Here is a 13,000-nt window from a genome sequence, read left to right as displayed (position 1 = left end):
TTGCCCCTCTTAAGTCTACCCTCAATGCTGCTGCCCACCTCATTTTTCTCTCTCGCTTCTCCATCTCTGCTGTCCCCTTCAATCAGTTGCTACACTGGCTCCCCATGGCCTACAGAAATAAATTGTAACTCCTCACCATACCTTCAAAGTGATCAATTATCCCTCCTCTATATCTGCAAACTCATCTCTATCTATAATCCTTGCGGTCCCCTCTGATCTGCCAATAACTGTCGCCTCGCTACTTCACTGATCACCTCTTCCCACTCCCACATCCAGAACTTTGCCAGGCTGCTCCCCAGCTGTGGAATGATATCCCAACTCCATAAGGTTAGCCTCTACTCTCAAAGGCTTCAAGCATGCCCTTAAGACTCATTTCTTTATTCAAGCCTATCAGCCTTTCTCCTAACTCCCTTGTCCCAACTTTCATCCCCCAGACCCAAAGTCCATACCACCCTATTTGTGTCTCCCCCTTTCCTTTAGAATGTAAGTTCTCACGAGTAGGACCCACTTTCCTTGTGTTCTCCTTCTAATATTCCATCAGACTCTGTGTAACTCTTGGCCTGCTTCCCTAGCCCTGTTTTCCTAAGCTTAGGCCTACTTCTTGCTAATCACTACCATCACTCTCACTTACTGTCCCGCAATTTATTTGATCTGAATTACCATATTATCTGTATATTTATTCAATCAGTATGTATGGTCTTTGTATTATGTTCTTCATGTATTATAGAATGTGTTATGGATCACTGCTTTCTGTATGTACAGTGCTGCGGACCCTTTGTGGCACCTTATAAATAAAAAAAGATAATAATAATACTGAATCATTGCTTCTGTAAAAAAATATTTTTTTTTAAATAAAAATAATTATTTAAAGCTACTATTGCACAAAATAAAGTAAGTTTACTTCAGTCACATGTCAATATTTCCACTGAGAAAGTGAAAATTGACATTTCCAAAATTACACTGGAGCCTTAAAACATAGGTAGACAACATGTGTCATTGCAGCTATTGTGAAAGTACTATCATACCTTGCCTGCACCTAGCATTACCAACTAAACATGGGAATGCTCTTTACATGACAGTTATTATTATGCTCAGTGTTTTCAAAGAATGACACAGAAAAGTGCCAGCTACAGACAACCTTTTTTGTTCATCATTCAAGGCATTTGGTGAGCAGCGTGTGTGCCTCTATAGCAAAGTGGAAAGGGTCACTTTGAGCCAATCCATACATTAGAATATGCAAATAGCAAGTCAATCTAACCTTACTTGTTATTTCAGTGGTCATTATATTATTGGTTGAATAATGATAATTCTAAAGCTAATCTACAATAAATACAGGAAGGATACACAATTTTAGCAACTTTATATTACCTTTATAAAACTAATCCTTTATTTAGTTCCCGATTGAGTAGGTTGTTTTTATACATATATGTACTTTATAAAACAGAACATTATAAGCAGGCCTTAGAGCTTCATTTTACATTGGCGGTTTCATCCCTGGTTTAAATCATTGTCGACAGCTATTGTCAGCAGTTCACTAGAGGATTTGCTGGTGCAACATGCTAAAAATAACATTTAATGGATGTATATGGGAACATATTTTAAGCATTTTTTTCCACTGGGATTTTTACTTACACAACTGCTGTGGAAAAATTGTCAGTTGGTCGTGGGGTGGGGTTTGTTTCTGGGCGTCAAGCTGTTGGACAACACAACCAAAGTAATTGACATAATACACCACATTCTTCAGAAGGACTCTCCTTTGATTCTTCTGTCAACAGATGCAGAGAAGGTGTATGACACAGTAGATTCATGACAGGCCTTTTGAAATATCTGGGAATAGGGCCAACTTGCCTCAATAAAATCTTAGCTCTTTATGACTCACCTGCAGCCAGAATCAAAATAAATGGGTTTCTGTCTGAGGCGTTTGATACAAAAAATGGCACCAGACAGGACTGCCCCTCTCACCTTTGATCTTTGTTCTCTGCATGGTAGGGCTGGCGAGCTCAATCAGGGCTAACCTGAATGTATCCAGGCTTAGACTAGGAAATGTAGAATGCAAACTAGTGCTATTTGTTGGTTATTTGCTAGCCTTGATCGCCAATCCAGTAATCTCATTAATTTAATTAAGTCAAAGACCCCAAACATAGGAATTCTACCTGCAGTCCCCCTGCAGAGATTGCACCATGGCTACCATGCCTTAAATTGACAGGTTTTTAAAGGCTGATTCAAACAGGTTCAAGTCAGTCGGCTGATGACCTTGTCTAAGGTCCGCCCATTGTGTGAAAGACACACAAACTTTGGAGGTACCTACAAATTCATCACTTTTGCAATCGTTGGGCCTTGTTAAAGAATTTCAAAGAGAACGAACACCTTATAAAAGGTCTGTGTGTGTGCCTTCAAAGGGCCCTCAAATACAATTTCTACATTATAAAAGCTAATTATAGAGAATCTGTTTGGCTCCATGCCCCACTTCACAAAGATATGAGAGAGGGAAAATTATTACATTTTCCAAACTACACATGCTAGTTTATCTAGCGTATTCACTGTACAGACTCAGTATAAAGTTATTTCAGAATAACCACATCTGTGCAATAGCCAAAAATTATCCTATTTTGGAAAGAGATCATTTACATAGCAAAATTAATTGTGTGAAGCGATGTACTTAATAATCCATATTCTAATTATTGAATCTATTTATAATCCCCATCGCTAGGTACAAAAGTCATTACTACACCTAAACAATACCCACTCGATTGAGGTCCCCCTCATCTCCAACATTGAAAGATTTGTTCTCAAAGATTGCATTGTACATGAACATTAAGGATATAGCGTCACCAGCAACCAACAAATATGAAGATTTTCACACCATTTTTTTTCCCAATAAAAACAGTCCGATATAAAAAAAAAAAAAAAGTGCTTGATAAGGTTTGCCTGATTATACTAATTTAGCATATGTTATTAGAATACATAATGAAGGTGACCTATTCCCGTATGAGCAAAGATGTGTCTGCGCTCCTGCATCTTTGTCTGTATATTCAGTTCCATGCACATTGAGATACATGCTACCTTAAATCTAGTGTATAGATGTGTCCAAAGCAGAGGTATCAAAGTCATTATCATGAACTCCAAAACTTGCACTATGTAGGTGCAAAATTTACATCATGCATTGCAAGGTCGTGTAGCTTAAAATGTATCAAATCTCAAAGGAGCTTGCTTACGTTTCATCTGCAAGCGATTACTGCACTGCTCTTGCAAGTTAATGCAAATTAAGAGAGGGGGATATTATTTCTATCGCACAGATTATAAGGAAATTTCCCTCTTTAATATGTTATTAACAGAATTGTCACTCGCCGGGGTATCGGGCAGCTCACCCAACCCCGGGCAAATTCACCTTCCTCCGGCGGTCCGCTCCGTCCCGGGCTGACGCTCCAACCAAGTACCTGCATCCCTGTCTACTTGTCTACAGAGCTGACGCTCCATCCAAGTGCCTGCAAATCTATTCACTTGTCTACAGAGCTGACGCTCCATCCAAGTACCTGCAGCCCTATCTACTTTGTCTACTGGGCTGACGTTCCATCAGCTGTTCCGGTATTTCATCTACCCTTCACCGCTACTGACTGTCCCTTATCTCCTGACTTCCCCAAAGGGTCTCGCTCAGTACTCTAGCAGGAGCCGCGACCTGCGAGCAGATGCAGCTAAGACCATACTGCTTTGCGGCGGTTCCTGGTGAATACAGTCTACTCGTTAGAGTTCGCGCCTTGCTGGAGTAGCGCTAAACTGCACAAACCCTAGGATTCGCATCGTAAAGACCTGCCTTTCGTGTGGAAGCAGTAACCGGCCAGACTTTTCTTTACCATGTCGGATCCCAATGTGGAACCCTTGGCGAGAGACATGTTGCAGCATTTGCTCAGACGAGTGGAGCAACAGGATGCGATTCAACGGCAGCTTCTACAGGGATTTCAAATCCTCGCGGCCCGCAGTGATTCTTTACAAGCGCCTCCAGTTGTCCAGGCGCAAGTCCTCCAGAACCTGTCGCACTTATCCCCTCTAATTCTACTTTGCGCATCCCAACTCCTTCTAAGTTTGATGGGGACCCCAAATTGTGCCTGGGCTTCCTGAATCAATGTTCTATACAGTTTGAACTCCAGCCACAGAGCTTTCCCACTCAACGGTCTAAAGTGGCTTATCTAATATTGCTATTATCTGGCCAGGCTTTAGCCTGGGCTTCACCTCTTTGCGAACGCGATGATCCACTCCTGGCTGACATCGCTGCGTTTCGTAGAATATTTGATGAATCTGGAAGATGCACTTCAGCGGCATCTAGCATCCTCCGCCTTCGTCAAGGTCCCCACTCGGTGGCCCAATATGTCATCCAATTTCAAACGCTGTCATCCGAACTGCGTTGGAACAATGAAGCATTGGTGGCTAACTTTTGGCAGGGCCTATCTGACAAAATTAAAGATGCCTTGGCTTTGCAGGAATTACCAACTACACTTGAAGCCATGATCTCGCTTTGCAACAGGATGGACCTTCATTTCCGTGAGAGATCTTCAGAGAAGAATGCCTCCCGATGCTCCCCGACTAAACTTGCACCTCACTTTTCCCATCCGGTGCTGGTGGATGAGCCCATGCAAATTGGGCGCTCCTGCTTAACCCCAGAGGAACGTGAAAGGAGACTCAAAAGCAAATTGTGCTTGTACTGCGCTGATCCAGGACATCTTCTGAACTCCCGCTCCAAGAGTTCTGGAAAGGCCAGACCCTAACCTGCTCCGGAGAGGTCAGATTAGGGCTTTCCAAAACCTCTTTCCCCCATTGAACTCCTGCCCGGGAAGATTCCTCCTCGAGGTTGAGTATACCCACTATCATTACCCGAGACCTCCTCTATGTCAGAGTATGTTAAGGAGAACCTTCTACCAGGGCCATCTTGACAACAATATGGGCCCCCGGGCAAAGCAGTGCATCGGGGCCCCTACAGATTATATATATATATATATATATATATATATATATATATATATATATATATAGATAGAGAGAGAGAGAGAGAGAGAGAGAGAGATGTATAGAGATACAGATATAGATATGTAGAGATAGAGATAGATGTACTTGCTCAGTGACCCTTGAAGGTTTTTTTTGCAGGTTTTTTCTTTTGCAGGATTATTTATTCTAATTAAGAGCCCTGCCTATGGGGCCCCCTTGCCCGTAGGGCCCCCGGGCACCTGCCCAATGGAAAAGATGGCCCTGCCTTCTACGAGATTTTTTCAGACCTTCATCATCCCCTGTCGGAGCAGGCTTCTTCTTTGTGAAAGAAAAAAGGACGGATCCTTGAGGCATTGACTATTGCGGATTGAATGCCACAACAGTAAAAAAACAATATCCCATCCCACTCATCACTGAGCTTTTCGATCGTATCAAGGGCACCTGAATCTTCACCAAACTGGACCTATGAGGCGCCTATAATCTTATTCGGATCAGAGTCGGAGACGAGTGGAAGACGGCATTTAATACACGTGATGACCATTACGAATATCTTGTAATGCCTTTTGGTCTGTGCAATGCACCTGCTGTATTTTAAAGTTTTGTCAATGAAATATTCAGAGATTTGCTTTATGTATGTGTCGTCGTGTATTTGGACGATATTCTAATCTTCTCTCCTAACATCACATCCCACTGTCTCCACGTGACAGAAGTCCTCTCCAGGTTACGCCAAAACCATTTGTTCTGTAAATTGGAGAAGTGCTCCTTCGAACTCCACCAAATACCGTTCCTGGGTTACATCGTATCAGGATCTGGACTACAAATGGACCCAGACAAGGTGAAGGCAATCCTGGAATGACCCCTTCCACTGGGCCTGAAACCTACTCAGCGATTCCTTGGCTTCGCCAATTATTACAGGCGCTTCATCCAGGGCTACTCCACCATCGTAGCACCCATTGTGGCCCTTACGAGGAAGGGTTCCAACCCCAAATCCTGGCCATCAACTGCTTTGACTTTCTTAAAAATGCCTTTGCACCTATTCTCAGGCAACCCGACTCCTCCTCCCCATTCTTTCTAGAAATGGATGCTTCTAATGTGGGCATTGGAGCATTGTTCTGTCAAAAGTCTCCCCAAGGTCAATTCCATCCTTGTGCCTTCTATTGCAGGAAGTTTCTTCCAGCAGAGAAAAATTATGCCATAAGGGATAAGGAGTTGCTGGTAATCAAAGTGGCCCAGACGGAATGGTGGTATCTTCTCGAAGGGGCAAGACACCCGATTACAATCTTCACCGACCATAAGAATCTTCTATACCTCCAAACCGCACAATGCTTAAACCCCCGACAGGCACGCTGGTCTTTGTTCTTTTCCGGCTTTGAGCTCCGTATTATCTCCAAGCCTGGGAACAGGAATAAAAGAGCCGATGCTCTTTCCCGTGCTTTTCCTGCGCACGTGCTTTATGAGGACGAACCGTATCATCCTATCTTGGACCCTAAATGTCTGGTGTCCGCTACGCAGCTCAAATCTCCCGTTCCTTCATCTGGAAAAACCATTGTATCTCCTGGACTTCGCCACAACCTTTTGAAACATTCCACCATTTTCTCTGGTCACTCAGGCATCCGCAAAACCACAGAATTATTACCCAGAAATTACTGGTGGCCCAGTCTTCACTCCAATATCAAAGACTTCGTCTTTTCCTGTAGTACTTGTACACAAAATAAGTCCATGCATCAACTTCCCGCCAGCCAGCTACTTCCGCTGCCGGTCCCTCAGGAACCTTGGACCCATATCAGTATGGACTTTATAACCAATCTTCCACCTAGCAAGAACTGTACGGTCATATGGGTTGTGGTTGATCGATTTTCTAAGATGGCCCACTTGATCCCACTTCCTGGTCTTCCTTCCTCTCCCATCTTAGCGTCCCACTTTGTTAAGGAGATATTCCGTCTGCATGGCTGTCCTCTCGAAAGAGTCTCGGACCGAGGCGTTCAATTTGTTTCCAAATTCTGGAGGTCCCTCTGCAAATTGTTAGGAATCAAATTGAATCTATCCTCTGCCTACCACCCTCAATCCAATGGGCAGACCGAACAGGTGAACCAGGAGCTAGAGACTTCTCAGGATGTTCTCCTCTGCTAATCAGGACAATTGGGTGGATCTCCTATCGTGGGCTGAAATTTCTCACAACAATGCCTTTCATGAATCCACCTCTAAGTCTCCCTTTCTGGTTGTCTATGGGCACCACCCTGCCCTCCCTAAATTCACACTACGCTTCACCGCTACTGACTGTCCCTTATCTCCTGACTTCCCCAAAGGGTCTCGCTCAGTACTCTAGCAGGGGCGCGACCTGTGAGCAGACGCAGCTAAGACCATACTTCTTTGCGGCGGTTCCTGGTGAACACAATCTACTCGTTAGACTCCGCGCCCTGCTTCAGTAGCGCTAAACTGTACGAACCCTAGCATTCGCATCGTAAAGACCTGCCTTTCGTGTGGAACCGTGACAAGAATATTCTGTAGAAATACAGTCAAGTCCATAAATATTGGGACAGCGACACAATTCTCATATTTTGTCTCTATATACCACCACAATGGATTTGAAATGAAACAAACAAGATGTGCTTTAACTGCAGACTTTCAGCTTTAATTTGAGGGTATTTACATCCAAATCAGGTGAACAGTGTAGGGATTACAACGGTTTCTATATGTGCCTCCCACTTTTTAAGGGACCAAAAGTAATAGGACAAACTAATCAATCCTACATCAAACCTTCACTTTTTAATACTTTGTTGCAAATCCTTTGCAGTCAATTACAGCGTGAAGTCTGGAACACATAGACATCACTAGACGCTGGGTTTCATCCCTGGTGAAGCTCTGCCAGGCCTCTACTGCAAATGTCTTCAGTTCCTGCTTGTTCTTGGGACATTTTCCCTTCAGTTTTGTCTTTATCAAGTGAAATGCATGCTCAATAGGATTCAGGTCAGGTGATTGACTTCGCCATTGCATAACATTCCACTTGTTAACCTTAAAAAAACTCTTTGGTTGCTTTTGCAGTATGCTTCGGGTCATTGTCCATCTGCACTGTGAAGCGCCGTCCAATGAGTTCTGAAGCATTTGACTGAATATGAGCAGATAATATTGCCCGAAACACTTCAGAATTCATCCTGCTGTTTTTGTCAGCAGTCACATCATCAATAAATACAAGGGAAACAGTTTCATTGGCAGCCATACATGCCCACGCCATGACACCACCACCAACATGCTTCACTGATGAGGTGGTATGTTTTCGATCATGAGCAGTTCTTTTCCTTCTCCATATTCTTCTCTTCCTATCTCTCTGGTATAAGTTGATCTTTGTCACATCTGTCAATAGGATGTTGTTCCAGAACTGTAATGGCTTTTTTAGGTGTTTGCCAAACTCTAATCTAGTCTTCCTGTTTTTTTGACTCACAAATGGTTTACATCTTGTGGTGAACCCTCTATATTCACTCTTGTGAAGTCTTCTCTTGATTGTTGACTTTGACACATATACACCTACCTCCTGGAGAGTGTTCTTGATTTGGCCATAATAGCTATAATATCGTAAGAGGACAATTTCAATGAGTGATTCCTGTATTGGAATTGGGTAAGATACTGAGCAATGTTGAATGAATCTGCATATGTATACTCTCATATACCCACCAGAATCTACTATTAATCTAGTGGTTAAAATCCCTAGTTATCTTACTAGCTGGATACCCTATAGCAAGCTAGTATATATTGAGTGAACGCTATATGGAAATAGCTGTGCTAAGGTGAATTGATATTCAACATATCCTTAGTGTGACAGTGGTATAGAGGCTATCTGGGGGTCTGAATTTAAAATGGTAGTATCTAATTAGGTCAAAGTAAGTATTCAACCTCAATGAATAGTTCTTATATTGGAATTATGCACGCGCTCCTATGTCCACAGGAATCTATTATTTCTCTGATAATTATATCCTCAATGTACTCACTGACTAGATGCCCTATAATAAGCTGGTGTATATATTGTGTGTTCTCTATATAGAAATCACAGTGCTATGATTACTTGATAATATGCATAGCCTTAGTAATTTGATAGCATAATAGCTATATGAAAGCTTTCTAGGGTCTAAGTCTAGTGATAGTAGAATCTAATTTAAGTCAAGGCGAGCATCCAATAACCGCCGACGTGCGTTTCGCTAAGCTTTTTCAAGGACTAACCGGTTGTTAGAGGAGACAGGAATTTTATACCCTCAGAGACACTCCTATTCTCTGACGTAGCAGATTTGGGTGGGTGTGAGTCTGTACGATTGACATGTCTTTGTAACAATAGCGGTTCAGTAGTAACACAAACCCGCCTTCCTATGTATGCTCATTGGACAGAATACGATCCTGTTTAAGTAAACAAGTTTAATTAATTTTACATTTTGAAGATAAACGTTCATCAACACTCATATTTATGTATTCTGATAAAGCATTATGATATTTTAACAATAAGTTTATAGGGCTGTAAAAGGTAAGTATAGTATTTCCATGTTTTTGTTTGTATATTCCTCATAGACTATTGTTGAATCTCCGTTTCATAGTCTAGTCTATGCATGGTGGCGCTCACACAAATCTTCCTATTAGCTTCTATACCTCTTATTGAGAAGATGGTTATAAACAATGTTGTATGCATTTATTTTTCAAACAGCATGCATCGATATATAAAATTGTCTAATAGGATGGAGGCAGATGTTATACTTTCAGGTAGACATCTACTGTCTAACATAGCAGTTTTTCATCGGGTAAAAAGTTTTTTATTCAGTATGCTTGGATGACAGTGGCGATTCAGCAATTATATAGAGATATTATTAAGTGTGGTCATTGAGCAGAATGTAATCATCATCACCATTTATTTATATAGCGTCACTGATTCCGCAGCGCTGCACAGAGAACTCATTCACATCAGTCCCTGCCCCATTGGGGCTTACAGTCTAAATTCCCTAACACACACACACACACACACACACACACACACACACACACAGACTAGGGTCAATTTTGATAGCAGTCAATTAACCTACTAGTATGTTTTTGGAATGTGGGAGGAAACCGGAGCACCCAGAGGAAACCCACGCAAACACGGGGAGAACATACAAACTCCACACAGATAAGGCCATGGTCGGGAATTAAACTCATGACCCCAGCACTGTGAGGCAGAAGTGCAAACCGCTAAGCCACCGTTCTGTGTAGATGAACAATTATCATCATCTATCTCATGTTTTTATAAATCTATATTAGTAAGCGTCTATCATGTACATGGTATTTTAAAATAAATATTTATCAATAATCATAATTTGTTCAATCCAGTGTTATATAACATTGTTTAGTTATCACAGATAAATACAAAGCCTTACTGTATTAGTTATCCTCATACTGGATTACATGGTTATTCAGTGTGATTGCATATCATTTTATTATATCCAACAAGTTTGTATGTATATAAAGCCCAATGGGTTGCTAATGATTATTCGATTGATAATTATATCCATACATGTCTCGGTCTGTATATATGTTATCTTATTATTGACTCTGTTGTCTTTTATTAGAAAAATAATAATAGATGTTACTTAACAAATTTAAATAATAAATGTAAGTTACCCTCTCCAATCTTTGAATACACTTTTCTTTTATATATATATATATATATATATATATATATATATATATATATATATATATATATATATATATATATTATATATATATATATATATAGATGTGTTAAACTATAATTAGATTAATAATGTTACTTGTACTTAATATGATTGCATCAAGATAGGATTTGTTAAATGACCTTGGTCATGTGATTTATACCTTAGGCGGGCTCTCTAATTAGGTGTGTATTAAAGTAAAATAAATTAAAGTGTAAATAGGAAGGACCAATAACTAATGGTAGTATTGGAGAGTGAAAAGGTGAAAATGTGTAAGTGCAAACAATACATAATTCAATTAACATAAAGGTGAAAATTTATCAAAAAATATGATTGAAAATATAAAACATAAATGAGGTTTATAAATATTATTTAATAACTGTATATTTGTATATAAATTATATATACAAAGAAAACAATAAGTGAAATAATAAATAGGTTGGAAAAATGTGGTTTACGTGTTTAGTATAATGTTGGATATATTGGTCTAATACATATTTAATTGTTCAGAGAAATACCATGTAGTTGTTATTTTCATTCAGGCCTGTTGGATATATTGTATTCATCAAGAATATCATCTTGGTCTCTTTCTTCAACAGTTCTAATTTAATGTCTCCTCCTCGGATATTTAGAGCAAACTTTTCCATCCCATATGCTGTGAGATGTGAAGGATTGCAGTTATGTTTTTTTCTGAAAATGTTTTGCCACTGTGGTTAATGTTTTCAATTTTCTCACATCTTGTTCCGCATTGCGGATATTCCCGATATGTTTTAATATTCTCTGTTTAAGTGGCCTGGTGGTCTATCCTATGTATTGTAAGTTGCAAGTGCATGTGAGACAGTAAACATCTCCTTGGGTGTCACAATTGATAAAATTGTTAATGACATGTTTTTGTATTATATTTATCCAAGAAGCTTTTCTTTTTTTTTTATAAATTTACATGCCTTGCACCTACCACATGGAAAAGATCCGCTGATTTTGTTTGTTGGCCCCAAGGTTTTCTCTTGAAAATGACTATGTACGAGTATGTCTCCTAAATGTTTTGAAGCTCCAGCTGAGTGAGATTCTATCTCCTATGATATCTTTAAGATCATAGTCTTGTTGTAATAAATGAATATGTTTTTGCAGGATAGATTGTATTTGTTTCTATTAATTGTTAAAGGTGCCAATGAATCAAATTACTTCCTCTTTTGGTTTCAAGCGTCTTTAGTCTTCTCTTAAGTTAATGAAAATGCAAGGGACCGAAAGTGCAAAATACATGCATTTCTAAATACAGAAGTAAGTTGTCTGCACATGCAAGACACACCTACATCAAGAAATGTCTTTACGTCATGCAAATAAAGTTACGTGCAGCTCTAAATCCTGCTATGCGATTCCTGCTTGTAATACTTTTGAATTGCTTTACTACAGAATGCAAGTATATTGCTCAATCTCCTTGTATGTTCTAACCATAGTTATCAGAACAAACTTTACAATTTGTCTATATTAAACAAAGTATAACTTTGTACACAATTTGTGTAGTCAAATAATATGTAATGATTTTTTGTGACAAATATGACTTTTTTTAGTAGCTGTTATGACTTAGCAGTTTCATGTCTAAATGGATGGGTAAGTATTTTATGCCTACATTGTTAAAACGATCTGGACGTATCCAAGCATGTTCTGCAATTACCCCTGCATAGACTAGTCCAATTATCTAGACTAAAATGCAAAATCTAAACAAGGCATGCTACATTGTAATGTAATGTGGGAGAAAATCTTGAAGACAACGTCACCTATAGTGACAAAATATAAATATGCAGTTTAACCAGTAGAATAGCATGCACAACTTTCATATGTTTATGGAGATATCATATAAGACAATTTCAGTTTTGGATGTAGTTTCGTATGATAAAACGCATGCATGAAGATACAATCTACATATAAGTCAATGATGGGCAAACTGAGGAGTCAGGTGGTGCGGCCCTCTAACATGCAAAAGGGCTGCATATAACCCTTAGTCTCAGTACTGAGGTAAAACAATACATTTAAACATCATCATTTATTTATATAGCGCCACTAATTCCGCAGCGCTGTACAGAGAACTCACTCACATCAGTCCCTGCCCCATTGGGGTTTACAGTCTAAATTCCCTAACATACACACACACACAAACTAGGGTCAATTTGTTAGCAGCCAATTAACCTACCAGTATATTTTTGGAGTGTGGGACGAAACCGGAGCACCCGGAGGAAACCCACGCAAACACAGGGAGAACATACAAACTCCACACAGATAAGGCCATGGTTGGGAATTGAACTCATGACCCTAGTGCTGTAAGGCAGAAGTGCTAACCA

The 13,000-nt window shown here is 40.0% G+C and overlaps 1 protein-coding gene across 1 annotated transcript in view; it reads right to left on the bottom strand.

Annotated features, from left to right (window-relative positions):
* TLCD3A (TLC domain containing 3A) overlaps positions 1 to 13,000 on the bottom strand; it is a 64,365-nt gene that overhangs the window by 23,969 nt on the left and 27,396 nt on the right. The gene's annotated exons all lie outside the window — the stretch shown is intronic.

Source organism: Mixophyes fleayi, chromosome 2 (genome assembly GCF_038048845.1).
Source record: "Mixophyes fleayi isolate aMixFle1 chromosome 2, aMixFle1.hap1, whole genome shotgun sequence".
In the NCBI taxonomy this organism is placed as follows: domain Eukaryota; kingdom Metazoa; phylum Chordata; class Amphibia; order Anura; family Limnodynastidae; genus Mixophyes; species Mixophyes fleayi.
This window is presented reverse-complemented; position numbering and strand designations above follow the sequence as displayed.